Raw genomic sequence first — 27704 nt, 5'->3', positions numbered from 1 at the left:
AGCCACAGATAGGATGCCACTAGGTACACTGAGTGTTTGCTAGTATAATGGCTTAGTTATGAGTTGGAGTGTGCAGAGGATAAGAGGGTACAGTGGCAGGATTGTGGTGCTCTGGGTAGAGGAATGGAAGCCTGCCTTTCTATTCCCTCCTAATGGTGAAATGCAGGGAGGAAATCCCTGACCTTGGCTGCACAGACGCTGGCGCTGTTTTCAGGACCTGTCACCTTAACTCTGACCCTGCCGGTTTGAGCCCTTAAAAGGACTGCTATAAAGTGCTCTCCCTATGCTGTCTAACGCTGTGTATGCAGCGCATACAGCTGTATCGGCTATAGGACTCAGGAGGACGGAGCTGCGACAGTGATGTCTGACACCAAAGACGCAGAAGGCAGATAATGGCGTCCGTGAAGAAAATGTCCGGTTTTATAATGCAGGGACATGTGACATGCAGATCCTATCACACATGCCGTTGCTTCTCTGGCTCAAAGTCCACTTAGCTGTGTGTGTGTCTGTGATTGGCTGACATGCTGGCCCGCCCCACAAGACGCGCGCGCTTAGGGAAGGAAGACAAGAAAAAAAAAAAAATGGCGATCGCCATTATAGAAACAGCAGTGATCTGAAGGCGCTGTTCACGCACACTATACACTGAAATGTGATAATAGTTTGATTCACAGAGTGACTTACACTATTACAGCAGAAACCAAGCTATGATTTAGCTGTTTTTTGGCTGCTAGAACCGTTCTCGAACGTTTCTAGAACTATCGAGCTTTTGCAAAAAGCTCGAGTTCTAGTTCGATCTAGAACATGCCCCAAAATCACTCGAGCCTAGAACTGGAGAACCACGAACCACGAACCGCGCTCAACTCTACTTTTAACTTTGGTTGTTTGGGGGTGCAAATTCAGAAAATTGCCTTGGACAGACCACATCATCTCTCAAAGTGGCTACACAACTTATCCTCGCTTTTTGTCTTTGGGCATAGTAAAGTCAAAAGAAACTCTGCAAGAAAACATAGTATATATGGTGGCTTGAGGACAAAACTTAATGAATTAGCCATTAGTAGCATGAAACAGAATCATACTGCCACCAATAAAGCAAAATCAATCATGTGCCTGGTCTTCATTTGATCTTGATGTGAAACATTTTCAGGGCAACTAGAAGGCAGACAACTACACACAATTTGTAGAGAATATGACTATTAATTTCTACAGGTTTTGCTGTACATTGAGTGTTAAAGGGGTTTTCTAGTTTTTTTGTGAAATTCTACAGTCACGTTATGAGAGGATTCTCTGGTGCCAGTGGCAAGACTGAGCAGTCATGTGAATTACAAATATGCGATATGCATACTCCTGCCCACTTTCCGATTAGACAGTGCACAGCCTTGAAAAAGTCACTAGTATTGAGGCAGGACGCCCATATCTAGTCGTAATGTGGCTGGGAGAATCTTTATTACATACTTATAGGTCTCATGACAGCTCGATTTCCTCACTGGCATCAGAGAATCCTTATGACGCACACTGTGCGAGATGTAAGAGTTCACAAGTTTGCAGTCATATTGAGCAACTGGAGACTTTCCTGAAAAACTTGGACAAGCCCATTAAAGTTCATTATTTGCAAAGACCTTTTTCCGGAAAACCATGGTGACTTGAGTAGCAAGTTGAAAGATTTTTCCAAGACATAAAAACAATGTAAGTCACATACTAAAGAAAATGAAATACATATATGATGGTAGACTACCGATGGAATATTATGCAGGATTGTGCTGGCAGATCCTACTCGCAGACGTCTTACAAAAGGAGCTTCTTGTGTGTCAATTGACTGAAATCTTTGTATCATATATAGGTGCTTTTGATATGAAAAAAGTAAATTTTCATGAAGTACACACTTCTTTTCTATAAATATAAACACTACATTAAATTTTCCAATATTTTATGGGTGAACAGAGTAAAGAATGGTAAAAGCATATGTTCTGCAGCTCAAAAAGAGCTAAAAGGGGGAAATGGTGCCATTTTTTTAATAAGCAGGTCAAGCAAACCCAGAAACAGGTCTAAAATTTGATGCACTGAAATGTGAATTGGTCAGTTTTATGGTTGTCCTCAGTCACAGTATTAATTTGGCACAAATGTAAGAAACTATGTAAAATTGTACTATTTAAATGCAGATGGCATTTTTTTTACCTAAAGTTCAATCAAAGAAAGTTTTTTACTGGCACTGCTTAATTCTTTTCATCATAGATAATTTTAGTATATACACTCACAAGCAAAAGGATAACAATGTTTTGAACTTTTGACTTTCAGGCTCCATATCTCACCATCCACTACAGCTTTGAGCTTGAGTCTACCTTCATTTTATTGACAATCATCTTTGCTATCTCATACATAAATTTGACTTGCAGCTATTTAGCATATAATTAGTTATGTAGAGGCTTGTCTATTTCACTTTTTTGTTCCTAAAAAAAATCTAAATTTTAATTTGTATTATTTTATTAGTATTTTGTAATTCCCCCTTTGGCTTTCAACACTCTGAATCCTTCTGGGCATGGTTTTGATCAGAATCAAGCATGTGTCGACTTAAATCTGTTTCCAGGTCTCTTTTACACCACCTCAATGTTGGTGCATACTGGTCGACTCATATGGGTATGTATACAACTTTTTATTCAACTTAATCCGCAAGTGTTAGATTGGGTGTATGTTTTGGGACTGTGGGGATTAGCCTAGCACCTCAACTTTATTAATATTACTGGAATACTATGGAACACTGGAACTGGAACACTATGCCATACTCGAGTGTACAAAGTAACATGTCTTGTAGAATACTGATATATAGCTCAGCATTGAGGCCACCATTGATCCCGGTCAAGTATTAAATGCCTTTGGCTGTGAAAGTAAAACAACCCCATATCATCATGCTTTCTCCACCAAACTTGACAGTTCCTAAAATTTCTCAATCCATTTGCCCCTTTTTTCCCTTGTTTCTTCCAGACCTATTTGGACTTTTCAAAAACTAGACTACTGACTAGTGTTGAGCCACCCCCCTAGTGTTCGAGTTCGGTTCGTCGAACGGCAGGTGTGTTCGGTGAACGTTCGACGAACACCTTTGAACTCCATTGAAAACAATGGCAGGCAAACACAAGCACATGCAAACACATTATACATGTACACATACAGTTAATAAACATTGCCATTATACTTACAGGTCCGCGCGATGTGTCCTGCACTCTGTCCTTCGCCGCTTTCCCTTCTGATCAACGCTGTGCCCTCCCGGTAACCAGCACTGATAATAGGACCTTCCGTGACGTCGTCATAGCATGTGACCAGTCACGTGTGTATTATCTCATTGGCTACAGACTGGTCACATGGCTAGACGTCATGCTAGGTCCTGTCAGTGCATCTCTCCGGTATGCGGTGCTCGTTTGAGCATCTCAATGTACCGGCGAGATGCTTGGGCACATGCTTTGATCCCCGTTCTTGCATGTTGGCGCTCTTTACAGAGTCAGCCCACATGAAAGGACTGGATGCCACAGCCGGTGAATAGCGGCACTGGGAATAAGGTGATCGGAGATCACCATTGCAATAGTAACCCGCCTGTCAGATTACTATTTCAACGGAGGCAGTGGTGACATCACCGCTTACAACCTGCAGCCTTTGCTCACTCACTGAGTGATTAGACTGCACGGGAGCAGCAGCGTCTTCCTCCCATGCAGTGCTGTCTGATGTAGCAGAGCTGCATGGGTTGAAGGAGAAAGAAGACAGAAGACCAGGATCGTGGAGGGGTGAGAGGGAGTAATAAACATTTAGTCTCTAAGTGTGTCTGTGTATTTATTTCTATTAAAGTATTTTTTCTCCGTGTGGTGTCTTTTTTTAACCCTTTATTGGAGATTCTTAATGGCCGGGTCAAACTTGCCTGACATTTAGAATCTCTGGCTTAATACTAGCTAGTAAAACATATCTAGTATTAACTCATTATTACCCAGCAAACCACCCATCACCAGGGCAGCTGGAAGAGTTGGATACTGCACCAGATGATGGGGAGGCAATTCGCAGCAGAGGAGGCCAGAAACCTCGGGCCAACCTGTACTGCAGATTTCAATTCCCAGCTGCCTAGTTGTACCTGACTGGACACAAAAATGGGGCAAAGACCATGCCTTTTTTTTTTTTAATTATTTTATGAAGTTCATGAAATAATTAGAAAAAGGGCTTCCCTACATTTTTAGTTCCTAGCTGGGTAAAAATAGGCAGCAGGGGGTTAGGGGCAGCTGTATCTGCCTGCTGTACCTGGCTAGCATACAAAAATATGGCGAAGCCCTTGTCATTTTTTTGGTGGGCAAAAACCTCCTACATACAGTCCTGGATGGAGTATGCTGAGCCTTGTAGTTCTGCAGCTGCTGTCTGCTCTCCTGCATACACTAGTGAATGGAACATTCTGAGCCTTGCAGTTCTGCTTCCCCTCTCTCTCCCTCCAGCATACAGTCCTGGATGCAGCATGCTGAACCTTGTAGTTCTGCAGCTGCTGACTGCTCTCCTGTATACACTAGTGGATGAAGTATGCTGAGCCTTGCATTTCTGCTCCCCCTGCCTCTCCCTTTAGCATACAGTCCTGGATGGAGGATGCTGAGCCTTGTAGTTCTGCAGCTGCTGTCTGCTCTCCTCCATACAGACAGACAGCAGACAGCAACTGCAGAACTAAAAGGCTCAGCATACTCCATCCAGGACTGTATGCAGGCGTTTTTTGCCCCCCAAATGAATGATGTGGGCTTCGCCATGTTTTTGTATGCTAACAAGGCACAGCAGGCAGTTACAGGCTGCCCCCAACCACCAGCTGCCTATTTGTACCCGGCTGGGAACCAAAAATATAGAAAATATAGGGAAGCCCTTTTTTTTTTAATTATTTCATGAATTTCATGAAATAATTAAAAAAAAATGACGTGGGCTTCGCCCAATTTTTGTGTCCAGCCAGATACAACTAGGCAGCTGGGGATTGAAATCCGCAGCACAGGGTGCTGAAGCTTTCTGGGCACCCCTGCTGTAAATTGCAGTCCGCAGCCGCCCCAGAAAATGATGCTTTCATAGAAGCGCCATCTTCTGGCGCTGTATCCAACTCTTCCAGCTACCCTGGTGACGGGTGGCTCGCTGGGTAATAATAGTGTTAGTGCTGGCTGCATATTATCAACTGGCCCTAAGCCCCAAATTCATGGTGTCACGCCAATATTAGATATGGCCACCATAAATTTCTAGTACAGATAAATAAAAACACAACACACAAAAAATATTTTTATTAGAAATAAAACACAACACAATTAGTGACTCCATCTTTATTGAAATAAAGAGGCCCCCTCTGCAGTAATCCTGGGTCAAGGGTCCCGCACCGTCCAATCCGGATCCGATATCATATGATCGGTTTGCTGGAAGGCAAAGCGATCAGATGATGTGTCAGGTTCAAGGGCCTGAATCACAGGACACAGCAGCTGATTGTATAAACGGCTTTTATACAATCAGCTGATGCATCAGTGCAAAAAAAAAACAAAAAAAAAACTACACTCTTCTGTACAGACTCCTGTCCAACAGCAGCAGCTGATAGTTTAGCCGGCCGGGCGGTAAAAAGCCGGCCTCACTGCTCGACTTATAGCATCAGCTGATTCTGTCAGGTGACTGCATCAGCTGATCATAAACAGGTCTGAGAGAGAGAAAAGAGAGAAAATAGAGAGAGAAGAGACAGAAGAGAGAGAGGGAGAGAGAGTGAGAAGAGAGAAAAGAGAGAGAAGAGAGAGAGAAGAGAGAGAGAGATAGGAGAGAGAAGAGAGAGAGGAGAGAGAGCAGAGAGAGGAGAGAGAAATGGAGCCTCATTCCATGAACTGCTCTGATTTAGAGGAGTGTCCAGCGGCTCACAGCTGATATCTGGCTCCTCCCCTCAGTGCATAATTAATTTAAATTATAATTATAAATAAATAATTATAATTTAAAAAATAAATAAATTAAATTCTTTACCGGGACAATCGGGAATCGAGCTCGTGAACTATTTTTCCTTAGGTGGCAGCTCTACCCATTGAGCCACTGCCTTTAATGAAAAGCATAGGAAGATTTGGTAATCTTGACCTCTGTATTGCAGTAGATAATCCAGAGGTGGATTATTCAGCTATAAAGAGGAGAGAGAGAGGGAGAAAGAAAGAAAAAGAGAGAAAGAGAGAGAAAGAGAGAGAAAAAGAGAGAGAGAAAGAGAGAAAAAGAGAGAGAGAAAGAGAGAGAAAGAGAGAAAGAGGAAAAAAGAGAGAAAGAGGAAAAAAGAGAGAAAGAGAGAGAAAGAGAGAGAAAAAGAGAGAAATAGTGAGAGAGAGAAAGAGGGAAAAGGAGAGAAAGAGAGAAAAAGAGAAAAAGAGAAAAATTGAGACATAGAGAAAGAGAGAGAAAGAGAGAGAAAAAGAGAGATAAAGAGAGAAAGAAAGAGAGAAAAAGAAAGAAAGAAAGAGAAAAAGAGAGAGAGAGAGAAAGAAAGAAAGAGGGAAAAAGAGATAAAGAGACAAAAAGAGTGAAAAAGAGAGAAAAAGAAATTGAGATAGAAAGAGAAAGAAAGAGAGAAAGAGGGAAAAGGAGAGAAAGAGAGAAAAAGAGAGAAAAACAGAAAGAGAGAGAAAGAGAGAGAAATAGAGAGAAAGAGAGAAAGAGGAAAAAGATAGAAAGAGAGACAGAGAAAGAGAGAGAAAGAGGGAAAAAGAGAGGGAGAGAAATAGAGAGAGATCGAGAAAGAGAGAGAAAGAGAAAGAAGGAAAAAGACAGAAATAGAGAAAAAGAGAAAGAGATAGAAAGAAAAAGAGGGAAAAATAGAGAGAGAGAAAATGAGAGATCAAAATTGGGGGGGACCACAGATTTTTTTTTGTTTTTTTTAATTATTTTTTTATTTATTTTACTGCACCATATAGACCCGCCCGCCGGCAGCGGTGATTGGTTGCAACGAGACAGCTGTCACTCAGTGTGGGGGTGTGTCTGACTGCAACCAATCATGGGCGCCAATCGGCAGGGAATACCAGATTGAATAATGAGTGGTGGCAATTTTCAAAAGAGGAAAAGCCGCCGGAGCTTTGTGACAGCCGTGCAGCTGATCGGTGTGTAGGAAAAAGAGAGGGATTGTGCTGGGGACGCAGGACGCATGCAAATTAGGGTGATCGAACTGTTATTGAACGGTAACTCGAACGGCCGAACTTGAAGCAAATCGTTCGAGTTTGTTGAACGACTCGAACACCACCCAAAATCACTCGAATTTGAAATTGGCGAATGGTTCGAATCGAACATCGCTCAATTCTACTACTGACTCTCATCTGAATGCGTCAAATCCCCAGTTTCCAATTTTCTACTGTCATCTTTGCATGCCTCCTTGCAAACTTGAGCTGACTCCTCTTATGATGATATTAAAGCAGAAGCTTCTTCACCTTTTTTTGGGACACCATTCCAGACTTGGGTAGTGTATTACACGGTGCTTGCATGGACATTTGTGCTGTCACTAATACGAAGCATATGAGCCACCTCCACTGCCGTGTTTGCAGAACCAGAACTGATAGAACTGACTCTATTATTTTGCCTGCACAAACAACTCTTGGCTTTTGAATGGATAGACAGACTTTATTTTGTATTCTTCATCTTTCATGGCACTCACATCATGCAGTTTGGTAATTTTCTTGGCCAAAAGATCAGTATTGATTAATTTGATGATGCAATTTCCATTTTCTTGGGAAATCTTCTTCATGGCTGCTCCTCTATTTCAATCAGTGACTTTTAGATTGTGAATCAACCTAATAACCCACTGAGTGATTACAGAATGTATGAACAGGATGCAATTTGCAGTATAAGAAAGAAAAATACTTTTCCACCACGAGTAGCAAAACAATAACAATGCAGTGACGTGACAAGTATCTGTATAACTAATCCTATGCTAAATAGTTGAAAGCCAAATTTCTGTATGAGATAGTGGAGATGATTCCCTATAAAATGATGCTAGTTTTATGTTCAAAGATGTAGTGGATGGTGAAATATGCAGCCTATAAGTCAAAAATTTAAAACATTGTTACCCTTTTGCTCATCTGTGTATATCAAGCAGCAATACAGCAAGGTAATGAAGTGTTCAGAATAAGAGTGCTTAACAATAATTGGGAAAATTGCAGCAAACTAAATACTCAGATTTTTGTGGAAAAAAAGCTCATTGAAGATATTTTGATGCCACATTCTTCCCTCATCATTTTCCCTTATTCTTTTACTTAATGTATTATCAATGGACAGTCTGAGTATGATCTGGGCATTTATTCATTAATTCATTCAAGCATATGCACCTAATGTAATTACATACTTTATTATTTTTATTTTTTGCAGACACTGTAATTAAATGTTAATTTGTGCTTTAATTGACAAAGGAAAATTATTCCCAATTTGGTCAAAAGCCTTTGGGATTTTAGTAGGACAGGTTAATTTTGCTAATGTGCTTTTATGACTGTTTTTACTCTTACATACAGTATATATAATTCTACATTTGAAATAGAGGTTTGACCAAAAAGAAAAGATCCTCTTCAGGAGGAGACATGGGAGCTAGACCAGAAGTATAGAGCTGTTATTAAAGAGGGGGCATGGTATAGAAGGGCACAGCATTGAATAAAAATACTTTATTACTATCATCGCAGAAGAATCAATATACTGCAGCAGCATAGTCCACCTACCATGTTTTCATCCAAATGGATACAATATTTCCTGGAGCATCTATCCACAAGCTGCAGGACAGCAGCATCTGTTTTTCTTCATGCCTACATAGGAATTGTGCCTGTCAAAACTCTTATGTGAGCATTAACAAAACACTCACTCTCCCTCACTAGAGTATCACCCTATTGTGCACTCTGTTCCTTACATCTGAATTTCTCCATATGCAACATGACTTTTAGTAGACAGGCGTTCTTTAGCCCTTTGAAATGCATTTGCAAAAAGAACCACAAAGTGAATGGGAATTTGTCAGTAGGATCAACCCCTCTAAGCCATCTGTATAGCCATGCAGGTCACAGGAAACTGAATAAAATGATGCCTTGATAACGCTGATATCTGTGATCAGATGTCTTATTCCAGAGACATACACATTTTTCTTAATGTAAATAAGCTGCTAAGATCTGTGGTCCAAACTCAGATCTGAATGAGAATCGGCCTCCAGAGCTTATTGTAAATAAAAATGGCTTTACCAGTGGGAGACATGTGATGACTGACAGTCTGCACTCCTGATTAGAGATGAGCGAACCGGTCCCGGTTCAGCTCGAGGTCGGTTCGCCGAACAGAGGTCCCGTTCGAGTTCGGTTCGTCGAACGTTCGACGAACCGAACTCGAACCGCATAGGAAACAATGGCAGGCATTCACAAACACATAAAAACACCTAGAAAACACCCTCAAAGGTGTCCAAAAGGTGACAAACAACTCACAACACAAACACATGGCAAAGTGACAAGGACATATACTCATGCGAAAATAAAAGAGCAGGACAAGGAAAAAGAGGAGGACACACAGATATAGGCATGGCACGCCCTTCTAAAATCATGTAAAACACCGCAAGGTGACTCCAAGTGGAGTCTCCCTTTTTTCCAAAAATTGGGCCACACACACACCCACCCATTCAACGGCAGCAGTTGTGCCCCAGTTGTACACTTCACAGCTAGATTTGCATCAAGCACATTCAAAAATACGCCATAATTAACCGTCCCCAGCATGACACCGGGGTAGGTAGATAAAGTCTTTGCTGAACCATGACTTGTTCATCTTGGCTCCTTTTAAAAAAACACAGCAATCAAGGGTTACTCCAAGCGGAGTCTCCCTTTTTTTCCAAAAATTGGGCCCCACACACACCCACCCATTCAGTGGCAGCAGTTGTGCCCCAGTTGTACACTTCACAGCTAGATTTGCATCAAGCACATTCAAAAATACGCCATAATTAACCGTCCCCAGGATGACACCGGGGTAGGTAGCAAAGTCTTTCCTGATCCCAGCTCTGTTCATCTTGGCTCCTTTTAACCCCTTCAGCCCCATGCCTATTTTGACCCTAAAGACCAGGCCATTTTTTGCAATTCTGACCATTGTCACTTTATGAGGTTATAACTCTGGAACGCTTCAGCGGATCCCGGTGATTCTGAGATTGTTTTTTCATGACATATTGGGCTTCATGTTAGTGGTAAATTTAGGCCGATATTTTTTTCATTTCTTTGTGAAAAAAACGGAAATTTCGCGAAAATTTTGAAAATTTTGTAATTTTCAAACTTTGAATTTTTATGCTCTAAAACCAACGAGACATATGACACAAAATAATTAATAAATAACATTTCCCACATATCTACTTTACATCAGAACAATTTTGGGAAAAAAAAAAAAAATTAAGGAAGTTATAGGGGTTCAAAGTTTATGAGCAATTTCTCATTTTTACAACAAAATTTACAAAGCCACTTTTTTTAGGGATCACATCACATTTGAAGCAATTTTGAAAGGTCTACATGACACAGAACACCCAAAAGTGACACCATTCCAAAAACAGCACCCCTCAGGCTACTCAAAACCACATTCAAGAAGGTTATTAACCCTTCAGGTGCTTCACAGTAACTAAAGCAATGTGGAAGGAAAAAATGAACATTTTACTTTTTGCAACAAAAATGTTAATTTAGTCTCAAATATTGCATATTCACAAGGGTAGCAGGATTAAATGAACCCCCAAAATTTGTTGGGCAATTTCCACTAAACACGCAGATACCTCATATGTGGCAAAAAACCACTGTTTGGGCGCACGGCAGGACTCGGAAGAGAAGGAGTGCCATTTGACTTTTTTGAACAGAAAATTAGCTGGAATCGTTAGCCGCACCATGTTGCGTTTGGAGAGCCCCTGAGGTGCCGAAACAGTGGAGCTCCCCCACATGTGACCCCATTTTGGAAACTAGACCCCTCATGGAATTTAAAAATTTTTTTACCACAAAATTGTTACTTCAACCAGGTAGCTTTTTTTCACAAGGGTATCAGGAAAAATTGCACCATAAAATGTATTGTGCAATTTCTCCTGAGTACAAAGACACCTCATATGTGGTGGAAATAAAATGTTTGGGTGCACAGCAGGGCTCGGAAGGCAAGGAGCGTCATTTGACGTTTGAAACGCAAAATTGTCTGGGATAATTAGCGTATTCCATGTTGCGTTTGGAGACCCCCTGAGGTGCCGAAACAGTGAAGCTCCCCCACATGTGACCCCATTTTGGAAACTAGACCCCTCATGGAATTTATCTAGATGTTTATTGAGCACTTTGAGCCTCTGGGGGCTTCACAAAAGTTAATAGAGTTGAGCCGTGAAAATAAAAAAAAAACGTTTTACCACAAAATTGTTACTTCAACCAGGTAGCTTTTTTTTTCACAAGGGTATCAGGAAAAATTGCACCATAAAATGTATTGTGCAATTTCTCCTGAGTACGCAGATACCTCATATGTGGTGGAACTCAAATGTTTGGGCGCACAGCAGGGCTCGGAAGGCAAGGAGCGTAATTTGACGTTTCAAACGCAAAATTGTCTGGGATAATTAGCGTATTCCATGTTGCCTTTGGAGACCCCCTGAGGTGCCGAAACAGTGGAGCTCCCCCACATGTGACCTCATTTTGGAAACTAGACCCCTCATGGAATTTATCTAGATGTTTATTAAGCACTTTGAGCCTCTGGGGGCTTCACAAAAGTTAATAGAGTTGAGCCGTGAAAATAAAAAAAAAACGTTTTACCACAAAATTGTTACTTCAACCAAATAGCTTTTTTTTCACAAGGGTATCAGGAAAATTGCACCATAAAATGTATTGTGCAATTTCTCCTGAGTACGCAGATACCTCATATGTGGTGGAACTCAAATGTTTGGGCGCACAGCAGGGCTCGGAAGGCAAGGAGCGTAATTTGACGTTTCAAACGCAAAATTGTCTGGGATAATTAGCGTATTCCATGTTGCCTTTGAAGACCCCCTGAGGTGCCGAAAAAGTGGAGCTCCCCCACATGTGACCCCATTTTGGAAACTAGACCTCTCATGGAATTTATCTAGATGTTTATTGAGCACTTTGAGCCTCTGCGGGCTTCACAAAAGTTAATAGAGTTGAGCCGTGAAAATAAAAAAAACATTTTTTAGCACAAAATTGTTACTTCAACCAGGTAGCATTTTTTTTCACAAGGGTATCAGGAAAATTGCACCATAAAATGTATTGTGCAATTTCTCCTGAGTACGCAGATACCTCATATGTGGTGGAACTCAAATGTTTGGGCGCACAGCAGGGCTCGGAAGGCAAGGAGCGTAATTTGACGTTTCAAACGCAAAATTGTCTGGGATAATTAGCGTATTCCATGTTGCCTTTGAAGACCCCCTGAGGTGCCGAAACAGTGGAGCTCCCCCACATGTGACCCCATTTTGGAAACTAGACCTCTCATGGAATTTATCTAGATGTTTATTGAGCACTTTGAGCCTCTGCGGGCTTCACAAAAGTTAATAGAGTTGAGCCGTGAAAATAAAAAAAACATTTTTTAGCACAAAATTGTTACATCACGGCGGTGAGGGGACGAGCAGCCGATCACGAGGGAAAGGGGCTGGGCAGCAGATCGGGGGGGACCGGTGGCACTGTGGCAGATGGAGGGCGGCGGATCGGGAGGTGTGGGGGTGAGGGTGCGGGCAGCAGATACGAGGGGTGGGGGTGCGGGTGGCAGATCGCGGCGGAGGACAGCAGCGGCGGCGGATCGGGAGGTGTGGGGGTGAGTGTGCGAGGTGTGGGGGTGAGTGTGCGGGCAGCAGATACGAGGGGTGGGGGTGCGGGTGGCAGATCGCGGCGGAGGGCAGCAGCGGCGGCGGATCGGGAGGTGTGGGGGTGAGTGTGCGGGCAGCAGATACAAGGGGTGGGGGTGCGGGTGGCAGATCGCGGCGGAGGGCAGACGCGGCGGATGATCGGGAGGTGTGGGGGTGAGTGTGCGGGCAGCAGATACGAGGAGTGGGGGTGAAGGTGGCAGATCGCGGCAGAGGGCAGCAGCGGCGGCGGATCGGGAGGTGTGGGGGTGAGTGTGCGGGCAGCAGATATGAGGGGTGGGGGTGCGGGTGGCAGATCGCGGCGGAGGGCAGCGGCGGATCGGGAGGTGTGGGGGTGAGTGTGCAGGCAGCAGATACGAGGGGTGGGGGTGCGGGTGGCAGATCGCGTCGGAGGGCAGCGGCGGCGGATCGGGAGGTGTGGGGGTGTGTGCGGGCAGCAGATACGAGGGGTGGGGGTGCGGGTGGCAGATCGCGGCGGAGGGCAGCAGCGGCGGCGGATCGGGAGGTGTGGGGGTGAGGGTGCGGGCAGCAGAAACGAGGGGTGGGGGTGCGGGTGGCAGATCGCGGCGGCGGATCGGGAAGCCGGTTTCATACAGTGCAATGGCAGCACGGCAACTTCCGGGTCCCATGCTCCAGTCTCATAACAGCATGGGACCGGAGCTTGTCGCCCTGCCATTTCACTGTGTACACTCACTGTGCTGGCGTGCTGCAGGGATGAAGACGAGGGCGGTCACCGGCAACAGGTCCACTGTGATTGAAGAAATCGGTCACAAGGCCGATCTCTCCAATCAGAGCTACTGGAGCTGGGGGAGGGTGATCCTGTGAGGTCACCCAGCTCCAGCCAATGGCCAGTGCTATAGCTGCACTGGCCAGGGCTGGATTTCAATGTTTCAGTTACTTTAAGTGGCTGGAACATTACAGTGGCTGGGATTGGTTGAGCGACGTTCGTCAGCCAATCACAGCCTCCGTAGGTCCGGGGAGGAGGCACCACCCCTCCTGAGGTCAGGTACAGGTCCCCTCCTCCCCGAATCTGCGGTTTATCCTAACTTTTCGCAGTCACCGGAGGCTCCGGTGCCGCGATTACGCCATGACGGAAAGATCCGTCCTTGGTCGTTAAGGCCCAGGGCACCATGACGGATCTTTCCGTCCATGGTCGTGAAGGGGTTAACAAAACACAGCAATCAAGGGTTACTCCAAGCGGAGTCTCCCTTTTTTCCCAAAAATTGGGCCACACACACATCCACCCCGTCAGTGGCAGCAGTTGTGCCCCAGTTGTACACTTCACAGCTAGATTTGCATCAAGCACATTCAAAAATACGCCATAATTAACCGTCCCCAGGATGACACCGGGGTAGGTAGCAAAGTCTTTCCTGATCCCAGCTCTGTTCATCTTGGATCATTTTTAAAAAAACACAGCAATCAAGGGTTACTCCAAGCGGAGTCTCCCTTTTTTTCCAAAAATTGGGCCACACACACACCCACCCCTTCAGTGGCAGCAGTTGTGCCCCAGTTGTACACTTCACAGCTAGATTTGCATCAAGCACATTCAAAAATACGCCATAATTAACCGTCCCCAGAATGACACCGGGGTAGGTAGCAAAGTCTTTAATGATCCCAGCTCTGTTCATCTTGGATTATTTTTAAAAAACACAGCAATCAAGGGTTACTCCAAGCGGAGTCTCCCTTTTTTTCCAAAAATTGGGCCACACACACACCCACCCCTTCAGTGGCAGCAGTTGTGCCCCAGTTGTACACTTCACAGCTAGATTTGCATCAAGCACATTCAAAAATACGCCATAATTAACCGTCCCCAGAATGACACCGGGGTAGGTAGCAAAGTCTTTAATGATCCCAGCTCTGTTCATCTTGGATTATTTTTAAAAAACACAGCAATCAAGGGTTACTCCAAGCGGAGTCTCCCTTTTTTTCAAAGAATTGGGCCCCACACACACCCACCCATTCAGTGGCAGCAGTTGTGCCCCAGTTGTACACTTCACAGCTAGATTTGCATCAAGCACATTCAAAAATACGCCATAATTAACCGTCCCGAGGATGACATCGGGGTAGGTAGCAAAGTCTTTAATGATCCAAGCTCTGTTCATCTTGGCTCCTTTTAAAAAAACACAGCAATCAAGGGTTACTCCAAGCGGAGTCTCCCTTTTTTTCAAAAAATTGGGCCCCACACACACCCACCCATTCAGTGGCAGCAGTTGTGCCCCAGTTGTACACTTCACAGCTAGATTTGCATCAAGCACATTCAAAAATACGCCATAATTAACCGTCCCCAGGATGACACCGGGGTAGGTAGCAAAGTCTTTAATGATCCCAGCTCTGTTCATCTTGGCTCCTTTTAAAAAAACACAGCAATCAAGGGTTACTCCAAGCGGAGTCTCCCTTTTTTTCAAAAAATTGGGAACCACACACACCCACTTATTTAGTGGCAGCAGTTGTGCCCCAGTTGTACACTTCACAGCTAGATTTGCATCAAGCACATTCAAAAATACGCCATAATTAACCGTCCCCAGGATGACACCGGGGTAGGTAGCAAAGTCTTTCCTGATCCCATCTCTGTTCATCTTGGATCATTTTTAAAAAACACAGCAATCAAGGGTTACTCCAAGCGGAGTCTCCCTTTTTTTCCAAATATTGGGCCACACACACACCCACCCCTTCAGTGGCAGCAGTTGTGCCCCAGTTGTACACTTCACAGCTAGATTTGCATCAAGCACATTCAAAAATATGCCATAATTAACCGTCCCCAGGATGACACCGGGGTAGGTAGCAAAGTCTTTCCTGATCCCAGCTCTGTTCATCTTGGATCATTTTTAAAAAACACAGCAATCAAGGGTTACTCCAAGCAGAGTCTCCCTTTTTTTCCAAAAATTGGGCCACACACACACCCACCCCTTCAGTGGCAGCAGTTGTGCCCCAGTTGTACACTTCACAGCTAGATTTGCATCAAGCACATTCAAAAATACGCCATAATTAACTGTCCCCAGGATGACACCGGGGTAGGTAGCAAAGTCTTTCCTGATGCCAGCTCTGTTCATCTTGGATCATTTTTAAAAAACACAGCAATCAAGGGTTACTCCAAGCAGAGTCTCCCTTTTTTTCCAAAAATTGGGCCACACACACACCCACCCCTTCAGTGGCAGCAGTTGTGCCCCAGTTGTACACTTCACAGCTAGATTTGCATCAAGCACATTCAAAAATACGCCATAATTAACCGTCCCCAGCATGACACCGGGGTAGGTAGCAAAGTCTTTCCTGATCCCAGCTCTGTTCATCTTGGATCATTTTTAAAAAACACAGCAATCAAGGGTTACTCCAAGCGGAATCTCCCTTTTTTTCCAAAAATTGGGCCCCACACACACCCACCCATTCAGTGGCAGCAGTTGTGCCCCAGTTCTACACTTCACAGATAGATTTGCATCAAGCACATTCAAAAATACGCCATAATTAACCGTCCCCAGGATGACACCGGGGTAGATAGCAAAGTCTTTCCTGATCCCAGCTCTGTTCATCTTGGCTCCTTTTAAAAAAACACAGCAATCAAGGGTTACTCCAAGCGGAGTCTCCCTTTTTTTCCAAAAATTGGGCCACACACCCCCACCCCTTCAGTGGCAGCAGTTGTGCCCCAGTTGTACACTTCACAGCTAGATTTGCATCAAGCACATTCAAAAATACGCCATAAATAACCGTCCCCAGGATGACACCGGGGTAGGTAGCAAAGTCTTTCCTGATCCCAGCTCTGTTCATCTTGGATCATTTTTAAAAAACACAGCAATCAAGGGTTACTCCAAGCGGAGTCTCCCTTTTTTTCCAAAAATTGGGCCACACACACACCCACCCCTTCAGTGGCAGCAGTTGTGCCCCAGTTGTACACTTCACAGCTAGATTTGCATCAAGCACATTCAAAAATACGCCATAATTAACCGTCCCCAGGATGACACCGGGGTAGGTAGCAAAGTCTTTCCTGATCCCAGCTCTGTTCATCTTGGATCATTTTTAAAAAACACAGCAATCAAGGGTTACTCCAAGCGGAGTCTCCCTTTTTTTCTAAAAATTGGGCCACACACACCCACCCCTTCAGTGGCAGCAGTTGTGCCCCAGTTGTACACTTCACAGCTAGATTTGCATCAAGCACATTCAAAAATACGCCATAATTAACCGTCCCCAGGATGACACCGGGGTAGGTAGCAAAGTCTTTCCTGATCCCAGCTCTGTTCATCTTGGATCATTTTTAAAAAACACAGCAATCAAGGGTTACTCCAAGCGGAGTCTCCCTTTTTTTCCAAAAATTGGGCCCCACACACACCCACCCATTCAGTGGCAGCAGTTGTGCCCCAGTTGTACACTTCACAGCTAGATTTGCATCAAGCACATTCAAAAATACGCCATAATTAACCGTCCCCAGCATGACACCGGGGTAGGTAGATAAAGTCTTTGCTGAACCATGACTTGTTCATCTTGGCTCCTTTTAAAAAACACAGCAATCAAGGGTTACTCCAAGCGGAGTCTCCCTTTTTTTCCAAAAATTGGGCCACACACACACCCACCCATTCAGTGGCAGCAGTTGTGCCTCAGTTGTACACTTCACAGCTAGATTTGCATCAAGCACATTCAAAAATACGCCATGATTAACCGTCCCCAGGATGACACCGGGGTAGGTAGCAAAGTCTTTCCTGATCCCAGCTCTGTTCATCTTGGCTCCTTTTAAAAAAACACAGCAATCAAGGGTTACTCCAAGCGGAGTCTCCCTTTTTTTCCAAAAATTGGGCCACACACACACCCACCCCTTCAGTGGCAGCAGTTGTGCCCAAGTTGTACACTTCACAGCTAGATTTGCATCAAGCACATTCAAAAATACGCCATAATTAACCATCCCCAGGATGACACCGGGGTAGGTAGCACAGTCTTTCCTGATCCCAGCTCTGTTCATCTTGGATCATTTTTAAAAAACACAGCAATCAAGGGTTACTCCAAGCGGAATCTCCCTTTTTTTCCAAAAATTGGGCCCCACACACACCCACCCATTCAGTGGCAGCAGTTGTGCCCCAGTTCTACACTTCACAGCTAGATTTGCATCAAGCACATTCAAAAATACGCCATAATTAACCGTCCCCAGGATGACACCGGGGTAGATAGCAAAGTCTTTCCTGATCCCAGCTCTGTTCATCTTGGATCATTTTTAAAAAACACAGCAATCAAGGGTTACTCCAAGCGGAATCTCCCTTTTTTTCCAAAAATTGGGCCCCACACACACCCACCCATTCAGTGGCAGCAGTTGTGCCCCAGTTCTACACTTCACAGCTAGATTTGCATCAAGCACATTCAAAAATACGCCATAATTAACCGTCCCCAGGATGACACCGGGGTAGATAGCAAAGTCTTTCCTGATCCCAGCTCTGTTCATCTTGGCTCCTTTTAAAAAAACACAGCAATCAAGGGTTACTCCAAGCGGAGTCTCCCTTTTTTTCCAAAAATTAGGCCACACACCCCCACCCCTTCAGTGGCAGCAGTTGTGCCCCAGTTGTACACTTTACAGCTAGATTTGCATCAAGCACATTCAAAAATACGCCATAAATAACCGTCCCCAGGATGACACCGGGGTAGGTAGCAAAGTCTTTCCTGATCCCAGCTCTGTTCATCTTGGATCATTTTTAAAAAACACAGCAATCAAGGGTTACTCCAAGCGGAGTCTCCCTTTTTTTCCAAAAATTGGGCCACACACACACCCACCCCTTCAGTGGCAGCAGTTGTGCCCCAGTTGTACACTTCACAGCTAGATTTGCATCAAGCACATTCAAAAATACGCCATAATTAACCGTCCCCAGGATGACACCGGGGTAGGTAGCAAAGTCTTTCCTGATCCCAGCTCTGTTCATCTTGGATCATTTTTAAAAAACACAGCAATCAAGGGTTACTCCAAGCGGAGTCTCCCTTTTTTTCTAAAAATTGGGCCACACACACCCACCCCTTCAGTGGCAGCAGTTGTGCCCCAGTTGTACACTTCACAGCTAGATTTGCATCAAGCACATTCAAAAATACGCCATAATTAACCGTCCCCAGGATGACACCGGGGTAGGTAGCAAAGTCTTTCCTGATCCCAGCTCTGTTCATCTTGGATCATTTTTAAAAAACACAGCAATCAAGGGTTACTCCAAGCGGAGTCTCCCTTTTTTTCCAAAAATTGGGCCCCACACACACCCACCCATTCAGTGGCAGCAGTTGTGCCCCAGTTGTACACTTCACAGCTAGATTTGCATCAAGCACATTCAAAAATACGCCATAATTAACCGTCCCCAGCATGACACCGGGGTAGGTAGATAAAGTCTTTGCTGAACCATGACTTGTTCATCTTGGCTCCTTTTAAAAAACACAGCAATCAAGGGTTACTCCAAGCGGAGTCTCCCTTTTTTTCCAAAAATTGGGCCACACACACACCCACCCATTCAGTGGCAGCAGTTGTGCCTCAGTTGTACACTTCACAGCTAGATTTGCATCAAGCACATTCAAAAATACGCCATGATTAACCGTCCCCAGGATGACACCGGGGTAGGTAGCAAAGTCTTTCCTGATCCCAGCTCTGTTCATCTTGGCTCCTTTTAAAAAAACACAGCAATCAAGGGTTACTCCAAGCGGAGTCTCCCTTTTTTTCCAAAAATTGGGCCACACACACACCCACCCATTCAGTGGCAGCAGTTGTGCCTCAGTTGTACACTTCACAGCTAGATTTGCATCAAGCACATTCAAAAATACGCCATGATTAACCGTCCCCAGGATGACACCGGGGTAGGTAGCAAAGTCTTTCCTGATCCCAGCTCTGTTCATCTTGGCTCCTTTTAAAAAAACACAGCAATCAAGGGTTACTCCAAGCGGAGTCTCCCTTTTTTTCCAAAAATTGGGCCACACACACACCCACCCCTTCAGTGGCAGCAGTTGTGCCCCAGTTGTACACTTCACAGCTAGATTTGCATCAAGCACATTCAAAAATATGCCATAATTAACTGTCCCCAGGATGACACCGGGGTAGGTAGCAAAGTCTTTCCTGATGCCAGCTCTGTTCATCTTGGATCATTTTTAAAAAACACAGCAATCAAGGGTTACTCCAAGCAGAGTCTCCCTTTTTTTCCAAAAATTGGGCCACACACACACCCACCCCTTCAGTGGCAGCAGTTGTGCCCCAGTTGTACACTTCACAGCTAGATTTGCATCAAGCACATTCAAAAATACGCCATAATTAACCGTCCCCAGCATGACACCGGGGTAGGTAGCAAAGTCTTTCCTGATCCCAGCTCTGTTCATCTTGGATCATTTTTAAAAAACACAGCAATCAAGGGTTACTCCAAGCGGAATCTCCCTTTTTTTCCAAAAATTGGGCCCCACACACACCCACCCATTCAGTGGCAGCAGTTGTGCCCCAGTTCTACACTTCACAGATAGATTTGCATCAAGCACATTCAAAAATACGCCATAATTAACCGTCCCCAGGATGACACCAGGGTAGATAGCAAAGTCTTTCCTGATCCCAGCTCTGTTCATCTTGGCTCCTTTTAAAAAAACACAGCAATCAAGGGTTACTCCAAGCGGAGTCTCCCTTTTTTTCCAAAAATTGGGCCACACACCCCCACCCCTTCAGTGGCAGCAGTTGTGCCCCAGTTGTACACTTCACAGCTAGATTTGCATCAAGCACATTCAAAAATACGCCATAAATAACCGTCCCCAGGATGACACCGGGGTAGGTAGCAAAGTCTTTCCTGATCCCAGCTCTGTTCATCTTGGATCATTTTTAAAAAACACAGCAATCAAGGGTTACTCCAAGCGGAGTCTCCCTTTTTTTCCAAAAATTGGGCCACACACACACCCACCCCTTCAGTGGCAGCAGTTGTGCCCCAGTTGTACACTTCACAGCTAGATTTGCATCAAGCACATTCAAAAATACGCCATAATTAACCGTCCCCAGGATGACACCGGGGTAGGTAGCAAAGTCTTTCCTGATCCCAGCTCTGTTCATCTTGGATCATTTTTAAAAAACACAGCAATCAAGGGTTACTCCAAGCGGAGTCTCCCTTTTTTTCTAAAAATTGGGCCACACACACCCACCCCTTCAGTGGCAGCAGTTGTGCCCCAGTTGTACACTTCACAGCTAGATTTGCATCAAGCACATTCAAAAATACGCCATAATTAACCGTCCCCAGGATGACACCGGGGTAGGTAGCAAAGTCTTTCCTGATCCCAGCTCTGTTCATCTTGGATCATTTTTAAAAAACACAGCAATCAAGGGTTACTCCAAGCGGAGTCTCCCTTTTTTTCCAAAAATTGGGCCCCACACACACCCACCCATTCAGTGGCAGCAGTTGTGCCCCAGTTGTACACTTCACAGCTAGATTTGCATCAAGCACATTCAAAAATACGCCATAATTAACCGTCCCCAGCATGACACCGGGGTAGGTAGATAAAGTCTTTGCTGAACCATGACTTGTTCATCTTGGCTCCTTTTAAAAAACACAGCAATCAAGGGTTACTCCAAGCGGAGTCTCCCTTTTTTTCCAAAAATTGGGCCACACACACACCCACCCATTCAGTGGCAGCAGTTGTGCCTCAGTTGTACACTTCACAGCTAGATTTGCATCAAGCACATTCAAAAATACGCCATGATTAACCGTCCCCAGGATGACACCGGGGTAGGTAGCAAAGTCTTTCCTGATCCCAGCTCTGTTCATCTTGGCTCCTTTTAAAAAAACACAGCAATCAAGGGTTACTCCAAGCGGAGTCTCCCTTTTTTTCCAAAAATTGGGCCACACACACACCCACCCCTTCAGTGGCAGCAGTTGTGCCCAAGTTGTACACTTCACAGCTAGATTTGCATCAAGCACATTCAAAAATACGCCATAATTAACCATCCCCAGGATGACACCGGGGTAGGTAGCACAGTCTTTCCTGATCCCAGCTCTGTTCATCTTGGATCATTTTTAAAAAACACAGCAATCAAGGGTTACTCCAAGCGGAATCTCCCTTTTTTTCCAAAAATTGGGCCCCACACACACCCACCCATTCAGTGGCAGCAGTTGTGCCCCAGTTCTACACTTCACAGCTAGATTTGCATCAAGCACATTCAAAAATACGCCATAATTAACCGTCCCCAGGATGACACCGGGGTAGATAGCAAAGTCTTTCCTGATCCCAGCTCTGTTCATCTTGGATCATTTTTAAAAAACACAGCAATCAAGGGTTACTCCAAGCGGAATCTCCCTTTTTTTCCAAAAATTGGGCCCCACACACACCCACCCATTCAGTGGCAGCAGTTGTGCCCCAGTTCTACACTTCACAGCTAGATTTGCATCAAGCACATTCAAAAATACGCCATAATTAACCGTCCCCAGGATGACACCGGGGTAGATAGCAAAGTCTTTCCTGATCCCAGCTCTGTTCATCTTGGCTCCTTTTAAAAAAACACAGCAATCAAGGGTTACTCCAAGCGGAGTCTCCCTTTTTTTCCAAAAATTGGGCCACACACCCCCACCCCTTCAGTGGCAGCAGTTGTGCCCCAGTTGTACACTTCACAGCTAGATTTGCATCAAGCACATTCAAAAATACGCCATAAATAACCGTCCCCAGGATGACACCGGGGTAGGTAGCAAAGTCTTTCCTGATCCCAGCTCTGTTCATCTTGGATCATTTTTAAAAAACACAGCAATCAAGGGTTACTCCAAGCGGAGTCTCCCTTTTTTTCCAAAAATTGGGCCACACACACACCCACCCCTTCAGTGGCAGCAGTTGTGCCCCAGTTGTACACTTCACAGCTAGATTTGCATCAAGCACATTCAAAAATACGCCATAATTAACCGTCCCCAGGATGACACCGGGGTAGGTAGCAAAGTCTTTCCTGATCCCAGCTCTGTTCATCTTGGATCATTTTTAAAAAACACAGCAATCAAGGGTTACTCCAAGCGGAGTCTCCCTTTTTTTCTAAAAATTGGGCCACACACACCCACCCCTTCAGTGGCAGCAGTTGTGCCCCAGTTGTACACTTCACAGCTAGATTTGCATCAAGCACATTCAAAAATACGCCATAATTAACCGTCCCCAGGATGACACCGGGGTAGGTAGCAAAGTCTTTCCTGATCCCAGCTCTGTTCATCTTGGATCATTTTTAAAAAACACAGCAATCAAGGGTTACTCCAAGCGGAGTCTCCCTTTTTTTCCAAAAATTGGGCCCCACACACACCCACCCATTCAGTGGCAGCAGTTGTGCCCCAGTTGTACACTTCACAGCTAGATTTGCATCAAGCACATTCAAAAATACGCCATAATTAACCGTCCCCAGCATGACACCGGGGTAGGTAGATAAAGTCTTTGCTGAACCATGACTTGTTCATCTTGGCTCCTTTTAAAAAACACAGCAATCAAGGGTTACTCCAAGCGGAGTCTCCCTTTTTTTCCAAAAATTGGGCCACACACACACCCACCCATTCAGTGGCAGCAGTTGTGCCTCAGTTGTACACTTCACAGCTAGATTTGCATCAAGCACATTCAAAAATACGCCATGATTAACCGTCCCCAGGATGACACCGGGGTAGGTAGCAAAGTCTTTCCTGATCCCAGCTCTGTTCATCTTGGCTCCTTTTAAAAAAACACAGCAATCAAGGGTTACTCCAAGCGGAGTCTCCCTTTTTTTCCAAAAATTGGGCCACACACACACCCACCCATTCAGTGGCAGCAGTTGTGCCTCAGTTGTACACTTCACAGCTAGATTTGCATCAAGCACATTCAAAAATACGCCATGATTAACCGTCCCCAGGATGACACCGGGGTAGGTAGCAAAGTCTTTCCTGATCCCAGCTCTGTTCATCTTGGCTCCTTTTAAAAAAACACAGCAATCAAGGGTTACTCCAAGCGGAGTCTCCCTTTTTTTCCAAAAATTCGGCCCCACACACACCCACCCATTCAGTGGCAGCAGTTGTGCCCCAGTTGTACACTTCACAGCTAGATTTGCATCAAGCACATTCAAAAATACACCATAATTAACCGTCCCCAGCATGACACCAGGGTAGGTAGATAAAGTCTTTGCTGAACCATGACATGTTCATCTTGGCTCCTTTTAAAAAAACACGGCAATCAAGGGTTACTCCAAGCGGAGTCTCCCTTTTTTTCCAAAAATTGGGCCACACAGACACCCCATCAGTGGCAGCACTTGTGCCCTAGTTGCAAACAGGATGTTTTGATTTGCATCAAGCACATTCCAAATCCACAAGCATTTACTCTCCCCAGGATGACACAGGGGTAGTAAATTCCTTGTGGGTCCATGACTTGTTAATTTTGATAAACGTCAGTCTGTCCACATTGTCACTGGACAGACGCATGCGCTTATCTGTCAGCACACACCCAGCAGCACTGAAGACACGTTCAGAGACAACGCTGGCAGCAGGACATGACAAAATCTCCAAGGCGTAAGTTGAGAGCTCTGGCCACTTTTCAAGATTTGAAGCCCAAAATGAGCAAGGCTCCATTTGCAAAGTCATGGCATCGATGTTCATTTGGAGATACTCCTGTGTCATCCTCTCCAGCCGTTGACTATGTGTCAGACTTGTTGTCTCTGGTGGCCTTGCAAAGGAGGGTCTAAAACAATTATGAAAAGATTCAATAAAATTGCTGTTACCAGCACCAGATACGGTGCTACTGGTACGGGTAGACTGTTGAAGATGACGAGACCGTCCCATGTTTGTCAAGTTACAACTGGGAGATTCACTCCCTGCATCTGCACGGTTCTCATCTTGCAGTGCACCTCATGTTTATTTTTCCATCTGTCCTGATTTTTGGCGGTTGGTGGCTGTTCACACTTGCCATCCAACCCCGTCCACTGGCTATTTATTCTAAGCAGCATGTGCTCGGGCCTGTCCCGCCCACAACCATGAATCAGTCATGGAGACGGTGACTGAAAAGCACAAGGTACGTGCTGTGCAGTCCTAATTTTGCATATGTGAGGCCACATGGCACACTTTAAATAAAAATATTTTAGTGTTAGGACTGCCCCAGGAGATTTGCCGTGACGTTGGCGGGGTGGCTCGAAAAATTGCAATTTTTTGCCAAAAATCTCATTTTTTCAATAGTACAGCTTGGAATGTTGGTACTGTGCACACTTTGCAATACATAATATTTTTGAGTGGAGGTTGTTTTTATGCTGTTTTTTCTTGTTATATAGGGTCCCAGTTGGTTCTCATCTTGCAGTGCACCTCATGTTTATTTTTCCATCTGTCCTGATTTTTGGCGGTTGGTGGCTGTTCACACTTGCCATCCAACCCCGTCCACTGGCTATTTATTCTAAGCAGCATGTGCTCGGGCCTGTCCCGCCCACAACCATCAATCAGTCATGGAGACGGTGACTGAAAAGCACAAGGTACGTGCTGTGCAGTCCTAATTTTGCATATGTGAGGCCACATGGCACACTTTAAATAAAAATATTTTAGTGTTAGGACTGCCCCAGGAGATTTGCCGTGACGTTGGCGGGGTGGCTCGAAAAATTGCAATTTTTTGTGCCAAAAATCTCATTTTTTCAATAGTACAGCTTGGAATGTTGGTACTGTGCACACTTTGCAATACATAATATTTTTGAGTGGAGGTTGTTTTTATGCTGTTTTTTCTTGTTATAAAGGGTCCCCCTTGTTGTCTCTGGTGGCCTTGCAAAGGACGGTCTAAAAAAATTATGAAAAGATTCCATAAAATTGCTGTTACCAGCACCAGATACGGTGCTACTGGTACGGGTAGACTGTTGAAGATGACGAGACCGTCCCATGTTTGTCAAGTTACAACTGGGAGATTCACTCCCTGCACCTGCACGGTTGTTTGGTGGAAAAGCCGAGCTAAGATCGAGTAACAGCTTCTGCTGATACTCCTGCATACGTGTGTCCCTTTCTATGGCTGGAATTATGTCACAAAATTTGGACTTGAACCGGGGATCCAATAGTGTGGCAAGCCAGTAGTCATCATCACTTCTAATTTTGACAATACGAGGGTCATGTTGGAGGTAGTGCAGCAAGAAGGCGCTCATGTGTCTTGCGCGGCCATGCGGGCCAAGTCCACGCTGTGTTTGTGGCATAGAGGTGCTAATCGTTCTTTCTTCCTCTGACATCTCCCCCCAACCTCTTTCAACTGAAATTTGACCAAGGTCTCCCTCATCCGCTGAGTCTTCCATGTCCATGGACAGTTCGTCTTCCATTTCTTCATGTTCTCCTGCACCTTCCTCAACATCTCGCCTGCTACCATGCGCCCTTGTTGATCCCTGTCCCCCATAGTCCCATGCCTGCCGCTTTGGTGATGATGAACGTCTGGACCTTGGTGATGTTGTTGTGTCTTACGCATATGAATCCTGCTGTAGTTCCTCCCCTTCCTGTTGTCCCACCCCCTGACTCCGAATAGTGTTTAGCGTGTGCTCCAGCATGTAAATGACTGGAATTGTCATGCTGATAATGGCATTGTCAGCGCTAAACATATTCGTCGCCATGTCGAACACTCTGCAGAAGGGTGCATAGGTCCTTGATCTGAGACCACTCCATCAGGGTGATCTGCCCCATCTCTGCATCTCGTTGGCCCAGGCTATACGTCATGACGTATTGCACCAGGGCTCGACGGTGCTGCCACAGTCGCTGTAACATGTGGAGAGTCGAATTCCAGCGTGTCGGCACATCGCATTTCAGGCAATGAACCGGCAGGCCGAAAGACTTCTGAAGCGATGCAAGTCACTCAGCTGTGGCGGTTGAACGGCGGAAGTGAGCAGACAGTTTTCGTGCCCTGGTCAGAAGGCCATCTAGGCCGGGATAGTGTGTTAAGAATTGCTGGACAACAAGGTTCAACACGTGAGCCATACAAGGCACGTGTGTCACCTTGCCCAGGCGAAGGGCCGCACCCAGGTTTGCAGCATTGTCGCACACGGCCTTATCAGGCTGCAGGTTGAGTGGAGACAACCATTTATTAAACTCGGACCGCAGAGCTGACCACAACTCCTCAGTTGTGTGACTCCTATTCCCAAGACATGTCAAGCTAAAGACCGCCTGATGCCGTTGCGCTCTGCTGCCAACATAGTAATGAGGGGTGCGTGATTCCTTCTGCGCAGTGAGAACGCTGGTGGCCTGACCAGGCAGGCTTGGGGCGGAAGTGGAGGACACAGATGAGGTGGAGAAGGCAGAAGCAGTGGCGGAACTTGGACAGACAGAGGATTGACACACAAGTCGTGGGGACGGCAAGACTTGTGCAGCAGACCCTTCACCATATATCACCATAGTTACCCAGTGCCCAGTCAGCGACATGTAACGTCCCTGTCCATGCTTACTGGTCCAGGTATCGGTGGTGAAATGCATCCGTTCACACACAGAGTTTCTCAAGGAAGCGGTGATGTTGTGTGCGACATGCTGGTGTAGCGCGGGCACACCTTTCTTAGAGAAGTAGTGGCGACTGTGCATCTGGTACTGGGGCACAGCGACAGACATAAGGTCTCTAAAATCCTGTGTGTCCACTAGGCGGAAAGGCAGCATTTCAGTAGCCAAGAGCTTACAGAGGGATAAAGTCAACCTCTTAGCTTTGTCATGGGTCGCAGGAAATGGCCTTTTATTTGTCCACATCTGAGGGACAGAGATCTGGCTGCTGTGTGTAGACGGTGTTGAGTAGGGTGTCCCTAAAAAAATTCAGCTTTGTGAGGAAAGTGCAGGCGGAGACATGATGTTGCCTTCATCCAACGTTGGTGCTATCGATGTCTGAGAGAGCTTTACACACGCACTTGTTTCCCCTTCCAAACCAACTGACGACCTACCCAGCAAACTGCCTGTTGCGGTTACAGTGGTGGAAGTTGTGCGTGGAAAACCAGGTGTGACAGCTGTCCCCACAGTCCTAGAAGATGAAGAGCGCGCGG

This window comes from Anomaloglossus baeobatrachus, chromosome 3 (assembly GCF_048569485.1).
Source record: "Anomaloglossus baeobatrachus isolate aAnoBae1 chromosome 3, aAnoBae1.hap1, whole genome shotgun sequence".
In the NCBI taxonomy this organism is placed as follows: Eukaryota; Metazoa; Chordata; class Amphibia; order Anura; family Aromobatidae; genus Anomaloglossus; species Anomaloglossus baeobatrachus.
This window is presented reverse-complemented; position numbering follows the sequence as displayed.